This window comes from Aotus nancymaae, unplaced genomic scaffold (genome assembly GCF_030222135.1).
Source record: "Aotus nancymaae isolate 86718 unplaced genomic scaffold, 86718_ANA_hifiasm-v0.15.2.pri h1tg000040l, whole genome shotgun sequence".
Lineage (NCBI taxonomy): Eukaryota > Metazoa > Chordata > Mammalia > Primates > Aotidae > Aotus > Aotus nancymaae.
The window spans coordinates 41214764-41235643 of record NW_026988454.1 but is presented as its reverse complement, the minus strand read 5'-3'; the positions used below and the strand labels follow the sequence as shown (position 1 = coordinate 41235643).

The 20880-nt window shown below is 37.4% G+C and overlaps 1 long non-coding RNA gene across 1 annotated transcript in view; it reads left to right on the top strand.

Annotated features, from left to right (window-relative positions):
• Positions 1 to 20880, top strand: part of LOC135268297 (uncharacterized) — a 78730-nt gene that overhangs the window by 35490 nt on the left and 22360 nt on the right. Inside the window, exon 2 of the long non-coding RNA XR_010336551.1 lies at positions 5443 to 5478. This is a non-coding gene — a long non-coding RNA (uncharacterized LOC135268297). The remainder of the gene's footprint in view (positions 1 to 5442; positions 5479 to 20880) is intronic.

Genomic DNA, 20880 nt, shown 5'->3' with positions numbered 1-20880 from the left:
CTAAAAAGTTAAAGATAACATTTACTTTTTTTTTGTAGCTAAGATTTCTTATTAGCCTTGGATTCTGTTAGGCAGATGCATCCATGTGAATTTTGCAAGGTGAACACAAGCAATGAGAGGTGGCTTCACATAGCAGGAGCTCAGACCATGCAGCAAACACAATTGTGGAGACAATGACTCTTCTGGGGCAGCTATGGCAGGAGTTGTACTTTCTGGTCCTTAGCATCATGAGGGCCTTGGAGGTTTCCAGTGAACAGTGCTTCAGTCTTGTAGTGTGATGGACTTTCCTCTTTATTGTGTTGCTACTGGTTGTGGGGCATTCCATCTTGGTGCTTTTATCCTGCTGGAAATTCTATAAGGTACTTAATATCCTGAGATAATCTCCTTTTTTGCTTATAGTAGATTAGGTTGATGGATATACTTTTTAAAGCCAGCTAATCCATCATTTTCTTTCCATCTCTACTACCACTATGCTGTTATAAGCTGTCATATCTATTACATGGACTCTATCAATAGCCTCTTAGCTGGTTAAACTCTGTATCCACTGTGCCCCACATAACCATCATAATCCACTCTACTCTTCAGCCTGAATGATCTTTTCAATATGCAGACCTCTGTCACTTAAAATAGTCAATAACTCTCCATTGTTCTTTGTGTTTTTAATATTACATGTTTTTAATTTTTGTGGGTACATAGTAGGTTTATATATTTATAGGGCACATGAGATATTTGATGCAGGAATATAATATGTAATAATCACATCAGGTTAAGTGGAGTACCCACCACTTCAAGCATTTATCCTTTGTGTTTCACATAATTGAATTATACATTTAATTATTAAAAATTTATAAAAAATTATTGATTACAGTCTCCCTGTTGTGCTGTCAAATACTAGATCTCATCCATTCTTTCTATTTTTTGTGCCACTAACCTCTCCTTTTTACTCTTATGCTCTACTACCCTTCCTAGCCTCTGGTAACTATACTTTTGCTTTCTATCTCCAAGAGTTCAATTACTTTAATTTTTAGCTCTCACAAACAAGTGATAACATGTGATATTTATCTTTCTGTGCCTGACTTATTTCACTTAACATAATGACCTCCAGTTCCATCCACGCTGTTGCAAATGACAGGATCTCATTTTTTTATGGCCGAATAGTATTCTATAGTATATATGTAGCATACTTTCTTTATCCATTTGTCTGCTGATGAACACTCAGGTTGTTTCCAAATGTTAGCCATTGTGAATATCACTGCAATATGCATGGGAATGCAAATATCTCTTTGATACACTGATTTCATTTCTTTTGGGTATATACCTAGCAGTGGGATTGCTGGATTATATGGTAGCTGTATTTTTAGTATATGGAGTAATCTACAAACTGTTCTCCATAGTGGTTGTACTAATTTACATTCCCTCCAACAGTGCAGTAGGGTTGCCTTTTCCCTGCATCCTCGCCAGCACTTGTTATTGCCTGTCTTTTGGATAAAAGTCATTTTAACTGGTGTGAGATGATACGTCATTACAATTTTGATTTGGAAGCAAAACTGGAATATTCTCTGATGATCAATGACATTGAGACTTTTCTTATTCTTATATCCATTTGCCATTTGTTTGTCTTCTCTTGAAAATATTAGACTATTAGATTTTTGATCAGACTATTAGATTTTTTTCTATAGAATTATTTGGGTTCCTTATATATTCAGGTTATTAATTCCTTGTCAGAAGGATAGTTTTCAAATATTTTCTCCCATTCTGTGGGTTTTCTTCACTTTGTTTCTTTTGCTGTGCACGGATTGTTTCTTTTACTGTGTGCACACTTTTTAACCTGAGGTGATCTCATTTGTCCTTTTTGGTTTTGATTGCCTGTGCTTGTGGGGTATCAAGAAATCTTTGGATCCAATGTCCTGGAGCATTTTCCCATTTTAAAAATTGGTTTAATAATTTGAGTCCTTAGATTTAAGTCCTTAATCCATTTTGATTTTATTTCTGTATATGGTCTAAAGATAGGGGTCTAGTTTCACTTTTTTCTAAAGATAGGGGTCTAGTTTCATTCTTTTGCATATCCATCCAGTTTTCCCAGCACCATTTTTTGAAAAGACTGTCCTTTTCCCAGTATATGCTATTGGTATCTTTATTGAAATTAGTTCATTGTAGATGTGTGAACTTGTTACCATGTTCTCTATTCTGTTCCATTGGTCTGTGTTTCTGTTTTTATCCCAGTGCTAAGCTGTTTGGTTGATATAGCTCTGTAGTATAATTTGAAGTCGGGTATTGTGATTCCTCTAATTTTGTTCTTTTTGCTTAGGAATGCTTTGGCTATTCTGGATCTCTTGTGATTCCATGTAAATTTTAGGATTTTTTTGTTGTTGTTGTTGCTATTTTGTGAATAATGTCATTGGCATTTTGATAGGGATTGCATTGAATCTGTGGCTTGCTTTGGGTTGTATGGGCATTTTAACAATATTGATTCTTCTAATCGATGAACATAGAATGTCTTTCCATTTTTTTATGTGTTTGCTTCAGTTTCTTTATGAATACTCACTTCTTTGGTTAATTCCTAGGTATTTAATTTTATTTGTTGCTATTGTAGATAGAATTATTTTCTTGATTTCTTTTTCAGATTGTTTGCTGTTGACATATAGAAAGGCTACTGATGTTTGTATGTTGGTTTTGAATTCTTCAACTTAACTGAATTTAAAAACTCAATTCAAATAGTTTGTTGTGGAGTCTTTAGTTTCTTTTTTCCCAAATACAAGATCTTATCATCTGCAAACAATGATACTTTGACTTTTCCTTTCTGATTTGGATGCCCTTTATATCTCTCTCTTGTCTGACTGCTCTAGCTAGGAATTCCAGTACTATGTTGAGAAACACTAGTGACAGTGGGCATCCTTGTCCTAGTCCAGATTTTAGAGAAAAGGCTTTTATTCTTTTCCCATTCAGAATGATACCAGTTTTGAGTCTGTCGTGTATGACTTTTATTGTGTTGAGTTATGTTCCTTCCCAGTTTTTTGAAGGTCTTTATCAGTAAAGAAATGTTAAATTTTATCAAATACTTTTCAGCATCAATTGAAATGTTCATGGTGTTTGCCCTTCATTCTGTTGATATGATGAATCATATTAATTGATTCGTGCGTGTTCAAGTATCTTCGCATCTCTGGGTTAAATCCCACTTGATTGTGATGGAATGATCTTTCTATTGTGTTGATTTTGGTTTGCTACTATTTTGTTGATGATTTTTGCGTTAACGTTTATCAGGGATATTGACTTGTAGCTTTCTTTCTTTTCTTTTTTGTTTTTCTGGTTTTGGTATCAATGTAATACTGGCCTCATAGAATAAGTTTGGAAGTATTCTTTCTTTCTCTACTTTTCAGAATAGTTTGTGTATAATTGGTATTAGTTATTTAGCTGTCTGGTAAAATTCAGCAATGAAGCCATCAGGTCTTGGACTTTTTTCTCCTGGAAGACTTTATTACAGTCTCAATCTTGTTGCTTGTTATTAATCTGTTCAGGTTTTGGATTTCTTTATGGTTAATACTGGTAGGCTGTATATGTCTAGGAATGTATTCATTTCTTCTAGTTTTTCCAATTTATTGGCACGTAGTTGCTCATTATAGCCTTAATAATCCTTTGAATTTCTGTGGTATCAGTTGTATTGTCTCCTTATTGACTCCTTGAAAAAGGAGTCTTTTCTCTTTTTTTCTTAGTCTGGCTAATGGTTTGTTGAATTTCTTTATCTTTTCAAAAAACCAACTTGTTGTTTCTTTGATCTTTCATATTGTTTGTCTTTGTTTCCATTTTATTTTTGCTCTGACCTTTATTATTTTTTTTCTACTGATTTTGAGTTTGATTTGCTCTTGCTTTTCTGGTTCTTTAAGGAACATCTTTGGTTGTTTATTTGAAGGCTTTCTACTTTTCTGATATATGTGCTTATAGGTATGAGCTTTCTCTTAGTACTGCTTTTGCTGTATCCTAGATTTAGGTATGTTTAGTTTCCATTCTCATTTATTTCAATAAATTTCTCAATTTTCTTCTTAATTTCTTAGTTAACCAATAGTTTCCATAATTCCTCTTGTTATTATTTTCTGGTTTTATTCCATTGTGGTCAGAGAGATGCTTGATATAATTTCATTTTTTTTTAATTTTTAAAGACTTGTTTTGTTGCTCTACACATAGTCTATCTGTGAGAATGATCCATGTGCTGAGGAGAAGGATGTGTATTCTGTAGCTATTGGACAAATTGTTCTGGAAATATCTATTAGGTCAAATTGGCCTAGAATGCAGATTAAGTCTAATTTTCTTTGTTGATTTTCTGTCTGGATGATGTCGTCCAATGCTGAAAGTGGGGTGTTGAAGTCTTCAACTATGATTGTATTGGAGTGTCTCTTTATCTCTAATTATATTTGTTTTATATATGTGGGTGCTCCAGTGTTGGGCCCAATGTATTTACAGTTGTTTTAAGCTTTTGTTGAATTGACCCCTTTATCAAATACCAGATATAGGTGATGGGGGGAATGAAGGCAGCAAACCATCTTGCCATGTATGTACCTATGCAACAGTCCTGCATGATCTGCACATGTACCCCAGAACCTAAAGTACAATTTTAAAAAAATTAATAACATTGAATTGACCCCTTTATCATTATACAATGACCTTCTTTGTCTCTCTTTATGGCTTTTGTCTTGAAATCTGTTTTGTCTGATGTAAGTACAGTGATTCATCGTCTTTTTTGTTTTCTATTTGTATAGATCTTTTTCTATCCCTTTATTGTCAGTCTATGTGTCTTTTTATAGGTGATGTGTGTTTCTTGTAGGCAATAGATAGCTGTTCTTTGTTTTTTCCATTCAGGCACTCTTTGTCTTTTGATTAGAGAGCTTAGTTCATTTCTATTCAATGTATTATTGATAATTAAAGACTTACTCCTGCCATTTTGTTGTTTGTTTTCTGGTCTTCTTTTTCTTCTTTCCTTCCTTCCTGTCTCCTTTTTAGTAAAGGTGGTTTTCTCTGATGGTGTGTTCTAATTTCTTGGTTTTAATTTGTTTGGTATGCATTGTATGTTTTTTTGATTTGAGGTGATCAAGAGGCTTGGATATAATGTTTTATAACCCACTGTTTTAAATTAATGACAACTTAATAGTCAATGCACAAACACACCAACTGACAAGCAAAATAATACAAACTGTGCAATTCATCTCCCTACTTTTTAACTTTGTGTTGCTTCTGTTTATTTCTAGTACTATGACTTGAAAAGTTGTAGTTTTTATTTTTGATTGGTACATCCTTTAGTCTTTCTACTCAAGATATGAGTAGTTTACACACCACAATTACAGTGTTATAATATTCTGTATTTTTCTGTGTACTTACTATAATATTAATAGTGAGTTTTTTATCTTTAGGTAATTTATGTTAGCTCATTAGTATCTTTTTTTTTTTTTTCAGATTGAAGAACTCCCTTTAGCAACTCTTGAAGTACAGGTATGGTGTTGATAAAATCTCCTAGGTTTTGTTTGTTTGGAAAAGTCTTTATTTCTCCTTCATGTTTGAAGGCTATTTTCACTGGGTACACTACTCTAGGGCAAACATCTTAAGGCTGTTTGTTTGAAGTTTTTCTACTTTTTTGATATAGGCACTTAGAGCTGTAAACTTTCCTCTTCATATTGCTTTTTCTGTGTCTTAGGTTCTGATATGCTTTGTTTCCATTGTCATTTGTTTCAGGAAAGTTTTCAATTTCCTTCTTAATTTTTTAATTGACCCATAGTTTCCAGAATTCCTCTTGTTATTGATTTCTAGTTTTATCCCATTATGTTCAGAGATTTTTCCTTCAGCACTTGAAATATATCATGTCTCTCTCTCCTGGCCTGTAAGATTTCCACTGAAAGAATGCTGCCAGACATATTGGTGCTCCATTATATGTTACTTGTTTCTTTCCTCTTGTCACCTTTAAGATCCTTTTTTCATCCTCGACCTTTGTGAGTTTAATTATTAGATGTTTTGAAGTAGCCTTTTTTGGGTTAATTATGCTAGTTGTTTTATAACCTTTTTGTACTTGAATATTGATATCTATCTCTAGGTTTATGAAGTTCTCTGTTTTTCTCCCTCTGAATAAACTTATACACCTATCCCTCTCCTTCCTTTTTACAGTTAGTAACTCTTAGATTTCTCCTTTGAGACTATTTTTTAGATTCTGTAGGGATATTTTTGTTCTCATTTCTTTTGTCTCCTCTGACAGTATATTTCAAATAGCCAATCAAGCTTACTAATTCTCACTTCTGCTTAATCAATTTTGCTGTTAAGAGACACTGATGCATTGTACAGTATGTCAATTGTGTTTTTCAACTCCCGAATTTCTGCTTGATTCTTTCTAATTATTTTAATCTCTGTTGAATTTATCTGATAGAATTCTCAGTTCTGTTTCTGTGCTGTCTTGAATTTTGTTGAGTTTCCTCAAAACAGCTATTTTACATTCTCTGTTGGAAAGATCACATATCACTGTCTCTCCAGGATTGGCTTTGATGCCTTATTTAGTTTGGTTGGTGAGGTCATGTTTTCCTGGATGATCTTGATGCTTATGGATGTTCGTTGGTGTCTGGGCATTGAAGAGTTAGGAATTTATTGTAGTCTTCACAGTTTGGGCTTTGTACCCATTTTTCCTGGGAAGGCTTTCCAGTTACTTGAAGGGACTTGGATGTTGTAATCCAAGGGTTTTTTGATCACTGTAGCAGTATCTGTATTGGGGACACCCAAACCTAGGAATGCAACGGCTCTTGCAGACTTGTAGATACCACTGGGTTGGTCTTGGATAAGATCCAGAAGAATTCTCTGGATTGCCAGGTAGAAACTCTTATTCTCTTCTTTTCCTTTCTCCCAAACAAATGGAGTCTATTCCTTTGTGCTGAGCTGCCTGGAGCTGGGAGAGGGGTGATACAAGCACCCTTGTAGCTTCCACCACTGGGACTGTGCTGGGTGTGACCTGAAACCAGCACAGCACTGAGTGAGTTTTTTCTATGGCTCACAGTAATCACTGCCTGGCTACCTTCTGTATTCACCCAAGTCCCTAGGGTTCTGCAGTCAGCTTTGTGTCCTTCCCTTCAGGGTGGCAACTTTCCCTCAACTGTAGGTGAGTCTAGAGATGCCATTTGGGAGACAGGGCCTGGAGTCAGAAGCCTTAGGAATCTACCTGGTGCTCTACTCTACTGCACGTGAGCTGGCACTGAAGCTACAAGACAATGTCTTTTCCACTATTCCCTTTCCTTTCCACAAGCAGAGGAGTCTTTTCCCCTGGCCACCACTGCCCAAGGCTTGCAGTGAGTACCACCTGGCTATTTGATGTTCAGTCAGTGCCCAAGGGCTCTTCAGTCAGCATGAGGTGAATACTGCCAGGGCTGTGGACTCCCCTGTGGCTCAGGGCATGTTTAGAAATGCCGTCTAAAAACCAAGGCCTGGAACTGGGGACCCCAAGAACTCAGCTGGTACTCTGCCTCACTGTGGCTGAGTTGGTACCTAATCAGCAAGACAAAGTCCCCTTACCCTTCCCTTTTTATTTCTCAAGCACAAGGAGTCTCTCCTCATAGACACCACAGTGGGGTATGTGCTGGGGCACACCTAAAGCCAGCATGTCTCAGAGTCTCATCCAGGGTTCATGGTGTGTACTACCTGGCCACCGCTGCTGATTATTCAGGGTCTACGAACTCTTTAGTCAGCAGGTGATGAATCCTGTCAGGACTGGGTCCTTCCCCTCAAGGCAGTGGGTTCACTTCTGGCCCAGGATATATCTAGAAATCTCATCCGTGAGCAAGGGCCTGGAAAGGGGGCCTCAGGACTCTGCCTGGTGCCTTTTCCCTACTGTGGCCGAGCTCATATCCAAGTTACAACACAAAGTCCTTTTCACTTTTTCCTCTTCTCTCCTCAACTGGAAGGAAGGATTCTCTCCTGGAACTGCCAGCTGCACTCCCTGGGGTTGGAGGAGAGGTGGCCTAACAAGTCCTTTGGCTATCCCACCTGTTTTCTCACTAGGTCATGTGCTCCAAGCCCAGAACTTGCCCAGGAATTGCAGTCCTTGTGGCCTACACTGCTTTTCAAGTTTATTTAGAACCTAAGAGCACTTTAGCCTGTGGTGCTAAGGCTTGCTGGAACTCAAGTTCTGACTGCTGGGATGGGTGATTTCCCTCTGGCTAGGGCTGGTCTAATGCTCCCTCTGTAGGGACCAGCTGAGTTCTGCCCAGTGCTGCTTTCCACTGTGATAGGACAGCTCTGAGTTCCAATGCAAAGTCCCATGATCGCTATGCTTTCCCTCCCCCAAGTGCATAGATTCTCCGTGCCACATGGGCCAGGGGATGGAGGAGGGGTGTTGTCAGCAATTCAAGACTATCATTCCTACCCTATTCAGTGCCCTTTTCAGTAATATGAAGTTAAAACCAGATCCTGTGATGGCTCACCTGATTTTTGGTTCTTATGAAGGTGTTTTTTTGTGTAGATCGTTGTTAAATTTGGTGTTCCTGCCAGAAGGAAGATCAGTGGAGGCTTTCTGGCCATTTGCTTCACCTCCCTCCTCCATTGTCCTTTAGATAAGACCAAAATCTTCCCTAGCCTAAAAAGACTAATCCCTACTTAACTTTTTGGTTAATCTTGTACTTCTTTTTCCCTTAGTCACTGAAAGTCAAGAAACGTTTAGTCTCTTGCAGGTACCATGCACCTTGCCACTTTACCAAACTTGTAGAGCCTACCAGCATCAGACTGCACAGATTTAAGGTCTTACATGCTAGCTATCTTTCAAGGAAGCCTCTTTCTGTTCAACTTTCCCCTATTTACGCCTCCCTGTGATTTCTAAAATCAGCACTTCCTTAAGGAAGCCCTTATTAACCTCTTCATCTTGGCCAATTACCTCATGTTTTTGTTGCATTATCTATCCCTTAAGGATTCTAGTTTGCAGAATTGTGGTTTTATATCTGTATAATCATTTGATTAACAGCTGTCTCTCTCACTATCTGGTCAACATCCTGTGAACAAGTACTTATTTGTTTTTACTGACACCATATTCCTTCCACCAAATATTTGCTAAATAATGAATGAAACATTTATAATGTTCTAAGTATTCTTCTAAGTGATTTATAAACATTAACTTGTTTTTTCTTTACATATATATTATGAGGGATTTTATTCTGTAAGTCAAGATAATCGAGGTTACCTTGTGGTGACAGATAGCCCCCCAATCCAGTGATTTAAGATGACCTCAGCCAAAGTTTTTTTCGGGCTTATGCTTCATGTAACATACAGGTTAGCAGGTGGAAGGCATTATCGTAGTTATTCAGAGACTTAGGTTAGATGTTTCATCTTGACACGTGCTTCTGAATTGTTGTGGAAGGGAACATGGATGATGGAGAATCATGTCCCTGATCCTAAATGCTCCTACTTAGAAGTCACACATTTGGGAAAAGCAAGTTGCCTAGCTATGTCTAACTACAAGGGGGCAGAGGCGTACAGTCATAGCAGACACCTGTCAAAAAGAGAATCATAAATATTTGGTGATCAGTCAAAAAGTTGGTGCACTACGTTTATTATTTTCATTTTAAAACTGAGTAAATAGACATAAAGAGCAGCAACTTACTTAAAAACAGAGGAGCTAGAGCTTGAATTTGGAAGGTTTGCCTGTAAACCTCTGACCTGAGATCTCTATGTTATTTTTCTTTGTCCACACTGGTACTGAGACATTCCCATTCTAGGAACAAATGGTTAACCATGTCTCTGTTATTGATTTTGCTCCCAAAGGAGAGGCGTCAAGTCAGTTACTGCTATATCCAGAGTTTCACGCCTTGAAGATCATAAAAATGAAGACATTTCTTTAGGAAGTTCACAGTCAGAAGCTGATGTGCGAGCAGTCTCTTTTGCTCTTTGGTCTTTTGAAAAAGTCCATTTCTACCCATCATTACATAATTGAACATTTTAGATAAAAGATAATTTGATCAAGTCTATATAAATTTTTGTTCTAACTTTTTCCTTTCAAATCTGGATGTCTTTTTTTTTTTTTTTAATTTCCAGCTTTTAGGTTCAGAGGGTACATGTGCAAGTTTGCTACATGTGTAAATTGCATGTCATGGGGGTTTAGTGTGCAGATTATTTAATCACTCAGGTAATGAGTATAGTATCTGATAGATAGTTTTTGGATCCTCATTCTCCTCCCATCCTATACCCTAAAGTAGGCTCTGGTGTCTATTGTTCCCTTCTTTGTGTCCTTGTGTACTCAGTGTTTAGCTCCCACTTATTGGTGACAACATGCAGTATTTGTTTTTCTGTTCATGCATTAATTTGCTTAGGATAATGGCCTTCAGCTTTATCCATGTTGCTGAAAAGGATGTGATTTCACTCCTTTTCATGGTTGCATAGTATTCCACAGTGCATATGTACCATATTTTCTTTATTCAGCCCACTGATTATGGTACCTAGATTAATTCCATGTCTTTGTTGTCGTAAATAGGGCTGCAGTGAACATATGCATGTCTGTTCCTTTATGACAGAATGATATATATTCCTTTGGCTATATTCCCAGCAATGGGATTGCTGGGTTGAATGGTAGTTCTGTTTTAAGTTCTTTGAGAAATCCCCAGACTGCTTTCCACAGTGGCTGAACTTTGCATTTCCATCAGTACTGTATCAGCATTCCCTTTTCTCTGTAATCTCATCAGCATCTGTTAATTTTTGACTTTTTAATACTAGCAATTCTGACTGGTGTAAGATGGTATCTTACTGAGATTTTGATTTGTACGTACCTAATGATTAATAACATTGAGCATTTTTTCATATGTTTGTTGGATTTGTATATGTCTTCTTTTGAAAAGTATCTGTTCATGTCTTTTACCCATATTTTAATGAGATTATTTGTTAATTTGTGTAAGTTCCTTATAGATTCTGGATATTAAACCTTTGTTGGATGCATAGTTTGCAAATATTTTCTCCTATTCTGTAAGATGTCTGTTTTCTCTATTGTTAGTTTCTTTTGCTGCATAAACTAAACAGTTTAATTTAGTTAGGTCATACTAATCAGTTTTTGTTTTTGTCACAATTGCTTTTGTAGCCTTCATGAAATCTTTGCCAGGCTCTGTGTCCACAATGGTATTTCCTCAGTATTCTTCTAGGATTTTTTTTTTTTTTTTTTATAATTCTAGGCTTTTCATTTAAGTTTTTAATTCATTTTGAGATAATTTTTGTATAAGGTAAAAGGATAGAGTCCAGAGTCAATCTTCTGCATATGGCTAGCCAGTTAATCCAGCACCATTTATTGAATAGGGAGTCCTTTCTCTATTGTTTCTTTTTGTCAGCTTTTAAAAGATCAGATGGTTGTAGATGTGTTGCTTTATTTCTGGGTTCTCTAACCTGTTCCATTAGTCTACGTGTCTGTTTTTATACCAGTACCATGCTGTTTTGGTTACTGTAACCCCATAGTATAGTTTGAAGTTAGGGAACGTGATGCCTCCAATTTTGTTCTTTTGACTTAGGCAATCCTAAGCCATTCAGACCCTTTTTTGGTTCCATATTAATTTTGGAATAGTTTTGTTTTCTAATTTTGTGAAGAATGTCATTAATAGTTTGATAGGAGTAGCCTTGAATCTGTAGATTGCTTTGGGAAGTATGGTCATGTTAACAATATTGATTTTTCCTATCCATGAACATAGAATGCTTTTCCATTTCCATTTGTTTCTGTCATCTCTGATTTCTTGAGCAGTTTGTAATTTTCAAGGTAAAGGTGTATCACCTCCTTGATTAGCTGCATTCTTAGGCATTTTATCCTTTTTTTTTTGGCTATTGTGAATGGGATTGCATTCTTGATTTGGCTCTCAACTTGGACTTGATTGGTATATAGAAATGCTATGAATTTTTGTTTTTCATTTGCTTTATGGGTTTTTCTCCATCCCTTTACTTTGAGCTTATGGATAGCATTGCATGTGAGTTGGATGTCTTAAAGACAGCATATAGTGTTACTTCTTTATCCATCTTGCCACTCTATGCCTTTTAAGGGGGCACATTTAGCCTTTTAAGGGGGCACATTTAGCACATTTACATTCAAGGTTAATAGTAATATGTGTGGATTTGATCCTGTCATCTTGTTGTTACCTGGTTCACATATAGATTTGATTGTGTAATTGCTTTATAGTGTCAATGATCTATGTGCCTAAATGTGTTTCTGTGGTCACTAGTAATGGTCTTTTGTTTCCATGTGTAGCCTTAAAAACCTTGTAAGTTAGGTCTGGTGGTAATTAATTCCCTTAATATTTGCTTGTCTGAAAAGAATTTTGTGTGTCCTTCACTTATGAAGCTTAATTTGGCTGGATATGAAGTTTTTGGTTGGAATTTCTTTCCTTTAAGAATGCTGAATAAGAGGCCCCTGTTCTCTTCTGACTTGTAAGGTGAAAGATACGCTGGAAGATATGCTGTTAGCCTGTTGGGGTTCCCTTTGTAGGTGACCTATCTTTTTTTCTAGCTGCCTTTAATATTTTTTCTTTCATGTTGACCTTGCAAAATCTAATGACTATGTGTCTTGGAGATGCGTGTCTTATATAGTATTTTGCAAGGGTTCTCTGAATTTCCTGAATTTGAATGTTGTCCTCTCTAGCAAGGTTGTATAAATTTTTATGGACAATATCCTCAAGTATGTTTTCCAAGTTGCTTGCTCTCTCTTTGTATCAGGGACTCTGAAGAGTTGTAGGTTTCATGTTTTTACATAATCCCATATTTCTCGAAGGTTTTGTTAATTCTTTTCCTTCATTTTCGTCTGACTGAGTTGATTCAAAGAATCGATCTTTAAGCTTTGAAATTCTTTCCTCAGTTTTGTCTATTTTGCTGTTAAAACTTTGGATTGTATTATGAAATTCTTGTAATAAGTTTGTCAGCAGTTACACCATTTTTGTTCTTAAAATGGCTATTTCATCTTTCAGCTTTTGTATTGTTTTACTGGATTCTTTAGATTTTTTTGAATTGAGCTTCAACTTTCTGCTCAATCTTGATGATCTTTGTTGCCATCCAGGTTCTGAATTCTATGTCTGTCATTTCAGCCATTTCAGACTGGTTAAGAACCATTGCTGGAGAGTTAGTGCAGTCATTTGAAGGTAAGAAGACACTCTGACTTCTTGACTTGCCAGGGTTCTGGCATTCATTTCTGATTTTTGTAGGCTGATGAGAATTATTTTAATCTTTGAAGATGCCTTTCTTTGAATGAGGAAGTTTGTCCTTGGAGACTGGCCTTGGAGGTTTGATTGTGGTATAGGTTGGTTTCAATCTGGTGGCTTTGTTTCTGGATGATTTCAGGGGGGTAAGGGTCAGCTCAGTACTGCTGGGCTGCATTCTCTAATGCTAGGGGGCTGAGACCAGGCCCATGGCTTTTTACTCTGTCCTCTCAAGTTTAAGCACCTATTGATCGTGAAAGCAAAGGTGTTCCTGGTCCTCTAGCAACAACACTCTGATGAGGGGTACCAGCAAAAGTGCTTCATCAGGGTGGTGGCAGCAGGGCCCATGCTCAAGTTCTAGCAGTGGCAGAGTAGCACTGCAGCAGGGTCCACACACATGTGCATGCACTGGTAGCAACAGAATGGCAGCATGGAAGGCACCACATGTTTACGCTTGTGCTGGCAGTAAAAGAGTGGCAGGTTACATGCACTGTTGGTGATAGGGTGGCAAGGTGGGCACACATGCCAGTGGCAGTGGGGCACCAAGTTCTACATACTTGCACACACTAGAAAAGCAGTGAAGGGAGGCTGCAGGCAAGTGAGTGCTGGTGGGGGCCCATCTGCAGAAGCTCTTCAATGGTTAGGTGGAATCCATAGGAAGGAGATATGGAGGTAGTTGCTGGGAAGGACCTAGTTGAATATCTGAGTCTGCACTGCAAATGGGTATGGCCACTCAGGGACCCTGAGAGAGGTTGACAGACAGGGGGGTGCCCACATCTGACTGGCCTCATCTCACAGGCAAGATAGACCTGTTCTGTTCAGGCCTGACAGTCAACAAAAGCCAAATGCTACCCCAAAGGAACATGGAGAGCTTTGAGAGATGGGCATTTCTGGCTATGTTCCACTGTAGCCTCTCCTGCACCAAACGCTGGGCTGGACACAAGCTGCAGCCCTGTCCTTAACATTTCTCCAAGGAGCTTTCCCTATCAGCTCAAATGTCCAAGGGGCTCATGGCTTCTCCTGCAGCTAGGATTCTGGAGGTTGGTGGTGAGAGTGGGCAACTTCGTGCTTATTTAATTCACCCCTTCTCCAGTAGCTGCTCAGGGCCAGGAGTGAGTTCCAGTGCTCAGCAACCCCATGCAGGGTTCCCAACTTTCTCTCCCTTTGGTCCAGGGTCTGTTCCTTCCTTTGTTTACTCTCAATGCCTTCTTTCTGAAGATCTGCTAGGACTGTGCCGATCTTCTTGGTGGTCTAGTCTCCGTGGGAGATGCTCTTCCTGGCTACGTCTAGTCCACCATCTTGGCTCTTCTCTGTAGTCAAATGCTATCCTCAAACATAAACTTTGAACAAAACTGATCTTATTAAAGGTTTTTCTGACAGTTCTTGCCATTGATTTGAATGAGTCAATTATGTTTACTATTTTTTAATCAGAACTACATTTCCCTGTGTAATGTAACTCTTGACCATTAAATGAATTTGAGAATGTGATGAGTAGTTAACCCTGAAGCTCCAAATTTACTTGGGCTTTTGTGAAAACAAAACTCAAAACTAGTATTTACATAAGAGAGTAAGAAATAAATTATTTACTTATTTGCTTTTAATCATAGGACAAGAGGAAAAACTTGAGTGTGTTTTTATTAATCATGCACTGGCTAATATTTTAAATAAACTTGTAATTTTGACTGATAATTTATTTAGAATTTATTTTGCCAAATAGCAGGAAATACTTTTTTCAAAATAAAAAATTTCAGGCAAGAAACCATATAAACTTTGCTAATCCCAACCTCAATTACTTAAGAATATGGTTTGTTCTCATTCAATAAATGTTTTTATTTTATTAGTAAATATTATTATTTAGCCAAAATAGTCATATTCATATTATCTGCTCACAAACTTTTCTATGCAAACATTAAAGAAAATTTCTTGCTTTTCAAGTAGAGATGAATTATAATTTCTATATGGAAATGATTATCATATGGTGTTTGTTATCTATTATAGAAATGCAAATATTACAGTAATTGAATAATGCTCTTCAGGACAATACTCTGAAACTAGAGATAGAGAAAGAATAAAGTACGATAAAACATTAATATTGAAGGAATTGTTTGTGGGCATATGTGTATTTGCTGCCAGTATACCTTTTAGAAGTCCTATATTCCTCATTTTAAAATATACATTTGTAATGGACTAGATTGTAAGACAGTTGATATGGTTTGGCTGTGTCCCCACCCAAATCTCATCTAGAATTCCCACGTGTTGTGGGAGGGACCCAGTAAGAAGTAATAGAATCATGGGGGCAGGTCTTTTCCGTGCTGTTCTCATGACGGTGAATACATCTCACCAAATCTGATGGCTCCGTAAGAGGGAGTTTCCCTGCACAAACTCTTTTTTGCCTGCCACCGTCTATATAAGACATGACTTGTTCCTCCTTGCCTTCTGCCGTGATTCTGAGGCCTCCCAGCCATGTGGAAATGTAAGTCCATTAAACCTCTTTCGTTTGCAAATGGCCCAGTTTGGGTATGTCTTTATTAGCAGCATGAAAGCGGACTAATACAATAGACATTTATTTTTGAGTATTTATTCTTATGTAAATGCTATAATAACTAGCAAAACCCCACAAAGGACTGAAGTAGGTCTGGAACAGAGACTTATACAGAATTCAGTGTTTGTTTCACGGAAAAAGCGTGCAAATGTGCCATTTACCCTGGAGAGCCTTGGGAAGAAGACTTCATAGAGAGTAGTTTTCCCTTTTCTGAGAGGTGCTGTCAATACCGTAGTATTCCAGGATTCTGGGTGTCAGAGGCCTGTTTAAGTCTCAGCTAACCATAGGAAAGTCCCACTGAAATCAGCCAGAGAAATATATAAGCATCTTACACAAACAGGGTAATCTTTCCTTTCTGCCACAGAACCTGAATTTGGATATATTTACATATCTCTACAAAACATTTGTCTATTTAACCATCTCAGAAAATTGCCTAAAAATCTGATAATGTTTTATAGGTCCTTAATCCCACTTTCCCTAAATTAATGAAATTCCCTTCTAGCCTCTGAAATTAACACTCTAGATGTTTACAATGTACATTTGTTTAATTACTTTTTTACTGCTATCCCTTCCTGGATTTAAGTTTAGCAAAGGTCTTCCCACTTTAACACTATTTACTGACCAGCATCTCTCTCTCATATACCTCCGTCCCTCTGTCTCTTTCTATCAGACCTCCTTTTATATGACACTAGACTCTGCAAAGCCCCCTTGGAAATGAGACCACTTCCTGTTAAGTGATCCTGGGGAATGTGGAATGTAAAGACAACTGAGAATAAGGTAGTGTGTCCTATTGTAAAGGTACATAAAAGCCATAAAACATGAGAGCAGGGCAGGGGGCATGGGTGGGAGAGGAGGGTGGTGGGTTTTGCCATGTGCTGTTTCTCTCCAGATCTGTTTTTTGAAAGTCACTTCTGGCCCCTTGGCCAATCTGCATTTAATTACCTGTTCCTGCCCTATTCCCCAGACAGCCAGCAGTGTGGTCAGTCTATTCCCCATCCCTCTGTGAGGCCCAGCTCTGGGGCGAACCTGATGTATTACAAATGCCTTGTGGACCAAAATAATGTATCTGTCTGCTGGGATTTTCACTAAGTGGTTAGGATGCCAACCACAGTCCTGATCGTTTTAAATGGCTTGTGATCTGAGGCTAGGGAGATGTTCATTAGTGACCATAGGAGTCCAATGTCAGGGACAGATTGAAGCAAATCGCTCTGCTTTCTGCCAGCACAAGCATTAATAGACGAGACCGTGTCAATAAAAGTTCCTGAGACAAAGCCATAGAATAAGGTACTTGTAGACGATTATAAACATTTTGCCCTGTGGTGACTCTCCTCTATCAAACCTACTCCAAGCCTGATAAGCACTGCCTCTTTAGGGGTCATTAATTTCCCTGAAAATTTAAACAACTGTCACTTGTGATCCTCCTCAGGTGCTCATGTGGGAGAGATTAGCTTGTGTTTATAAGCCGGCCTGTTCATTAAGCGCCTGCCGGTGTGGAACCCCCTCCACAGGCTGTGAGTCAAGCCTGCAGATCTCCCACAGATAATTGGGGGCTGCTGCGAATTACACAGTGGTACTGCTGGCCCCGAGGATGGTGTGGCCTTATTAACATCAGCTGGGTACAACACACCATTTTAATGATTTCCAGTAAACCAAGCAAGCCCTCCGAGCTCCACGAGCATTGGGCACCGACAGTTAAAGAGATTGCACAGGTTTGGGTTTGGCTGTAATTACTGTCGACTTCCTTCTCATTAACACTTGAAAATCTTGGTTTCACTCTAAGATGCGATGATGCTTCCACGGTCTGTTTCGATGTTCAGATTAGTTCTGGTGCTTTTAATGGCTATTACAGTAAAACAGAAAGATACTTCATGAAGCTAAGTCGCTCCAAAAGGAGGAAGAATATTTTGGCAGTGCTTTCTAAACTAGAAAATGTTTTAGATAGCATTTTCCATTTATATAATCTTTTAATGAAATTTGGTGTATTTCTGTGTTCTCTGATGTTACTAAGTTCTTGCAAAATAATAAAAAATGTTATATTTTAACATTTTAAAAGAAGTTTTAAACTTATTGAAAATTTTTTGTCTATATCTTTGAATAGATTGGACAATTTGTCTTCTAGTCCAATAAACATATAGGTGACACATTTATATTATTTTCAGTAACAAAATGCTAGATGCTAGAGAGGAAACATTTCCAAAGTTTCTTCAAAATGCTGTCTCCATTGCAGGATTTCATTTTGAAAAGCAGTGACTCATACTCATTGTTGAAACATCTAACTTTAACTCCCACAGACAGCTTAAATGTATTTATATTGAAAAAAACTCTTCTTGGGACGATGGTATGGGCAGTCATTGTAATCACATTGAAAAGGTTGGCAGATTTTACACATTTAAAAGAAATGTATCCTGTCTTTAAGTTCAACAACTCTTTTAAGAACTTGGCCACAAGATGAACAGCAAGTCTTTGAATTACAAAAGATTTTCCTGATCATTTTCTACCTCATTCCAAATATTCTAAAATTTCTATTTTTAAAGCCTTATTTCTATAAAAAACTTATTATAGTGATGACATCCTGTAGTTTGAAGGGCACCTCTGGCCTTAACTTCTTTCCTACCCTAGTTGGCCTATGAAGGAGGCAGGAAGCAGTCTTTTGTACAGTGCTATTTCTGTAAGTTGAACCTCCAATCCTTTTATTATATTGTAGTCAAGGCAGTGGCTCCAGTAGAAGTGATATTATGCAGTCTTAAAAGCATTGTTTTATTAAGTAATTTTTATACCATTGAGAATCTAACTTCTCTTTTTATCTTTCCTTTCATGGCTGGTGGGGGGAAAAAAAAGCTGTCTTCTTGTATTTCACCCAAACAAAATCTAACATATAAGCTGGGACATGACAGAACATTACCATGTTCATCTAACTTACACCAAACCTCTGTCTTGCTGGACCGCCATTAGCTTTAGTAGGGATGGCATGAGGTTCAAGAGGCCAAAGGAGAGACCTGGAGCCAGCAAATGAGACACGGGGTTTTATTAACACAAAACTTACTTACAGGGATGCTCCAGTGGCCACAGGCTGCACAGGAAAATCAGGCAGTTTATATAGCATTTTCATTTAGAACCCTCTTCCCAAGTGGCAACCCTCATTTACCCCAAAATCAAGGGTCTTGATCCCCTGTATGCCTGCATTCCACAGGACAGGCTGAGGGTTCAGGTGTTTCTCACTGAAAAGGAATGAATCTCTGGGTTGGCCCCTTCTGCCCTGAGCTTGGAACTCTGAACACACATTCAGCTGCATCTCCATACAGGATCATTCTCAGAGCATGGTTAAGTTCTTGCTATCAATTACATCTACCATGCAACCTCCCATACTTTGTAAAGTAATGCTTAATTTGGCAATTCTTCAGCAATGTTTTCCATGCATCTTCCAAATCTATTTGTTGATATAGAAATGTTTTGCAGTTTGTCAGTATATTAATTTCTGTTAACTACATCAGATATTTTAACTAGGAGGAGAAGGCATTTCCCTGGTGATATGTGACTTTCACTCTTAACTAAGAAACCACAGAAATGACTTTCAAGTAAATAAAATGAATATAGTAAAATGTTATAAATGTTTCTGATTTGAGAACAGCATGACTTTAAACATTGATAAAAACTATATTGTATATGTCTATGTTAAAACTGTCTTACTTTAAACATTGATAAAAATGACATATACTGTATATATCTATGTTAAAACTATCTTAACTTCTTCTAATCATGAGTTAATATCTTAAGGTATAGTATGTCCTCATTGTGAGAGTCATTGATAAAAATTGTGGCTGCTGATTGTTAAAAATAATTAAGATAAACCTGTATTTCAAACAATGTTCTTTGAACTAAGATCTTTTTATACATGACTATGTGATCTTTCTTTCACATATTATGTGGCTGATAAAAAAATTATAATAGGAGCTAGCAAATTAGTTGCCTTTTATCTGGTGTTTTGCTTGTGCTTGAGTTAGCATTTTTTGGTAATTCATTGGGTTATTTGCAAGATTTAAAAAAATATCTACTTGACATTTTGTGAGAGTAAATTCATTTGAAACCAGAGAATCTCTTGGTTCTTTTAATAGGATCCCCCAAAACAAAATGTCAGAATACAGTTGACCCTTGAACAATATGCTGCATGGATCAACTTATACCTGAATGGATGGATCCACTTATACCTGAATTTTTAAAATAGATATATTGGAAAAGTATTTGGAGATTTGTGATAATTTGGAAAAAAAAATTGCAGTCAAACCATGTAGCCTTTTTAATAACGAAAAAAATTAACAAAAAGTTAGATATGTCATAAATGTGTGAAATATATGTTGATACTAGTCTATGTGTTAATTGACTTATTTGGCTAAGGCTTCTGGTCAAGAGTAAGCTGTTAGTAGTTAGGTTTGGGGGGAATCAAAAGTTATATGCAGATTTTCAACTGCACAGAAGGTTGGGGCCTCTAACCCTACGTCATTCAAGGGTCAACGATACATTGGAAACAAACACATGAGAAAGTGTGTTGCTATAGCCCCTGTTATATTTTGAAAGTAGCTCCTCTCTTACCTTGGGTTACTTTACCCATTGCATGTGGCAGAGGTGATACAGACTTAATGAGGGGAATGTCTACCTATGTCACAAAGCTTAGTTACTTTCGTATTGCTTAGATTCACAAATAAAGCTTTACTGTTTTTCCCCCACATCCTAACAAATTATCTTTCATTAATGCCCTTTGGGGGCCTACTCCCTGCGAGAAGATAAAAAGTATCTTTGCCTCCCAGTTCTTTATCTAGTTCTGGCTCTGGCTACCAGAGAGTGTTTGTAACAGGATTGGCAATGATACGACTTCAGGGGTTAGTGATTTTCTGTTTTTTTGTGGATCAACTTTGATATTGGTAGAAAAAAGTATATATAATCATATGGTAAATCTTCTGGTGGGACTCATACTGCTATATCCAAATGGAAAAATGTTGGAGGTTTTCAAATAAAAATGAAATATGTATTACTGAAAGACATTGTGTGTGTGTGTCTGTGTGTAGTTGTGTGTGTGTGTCTGTGTGTAGTTGTGTGTGCAGTTGAATACTGCATATTTCATGTATATATTTGTGATGGAGAAGCTTGAGTTTTTAAAGACTTCTAAGATGACCTGGACTGGCCTAC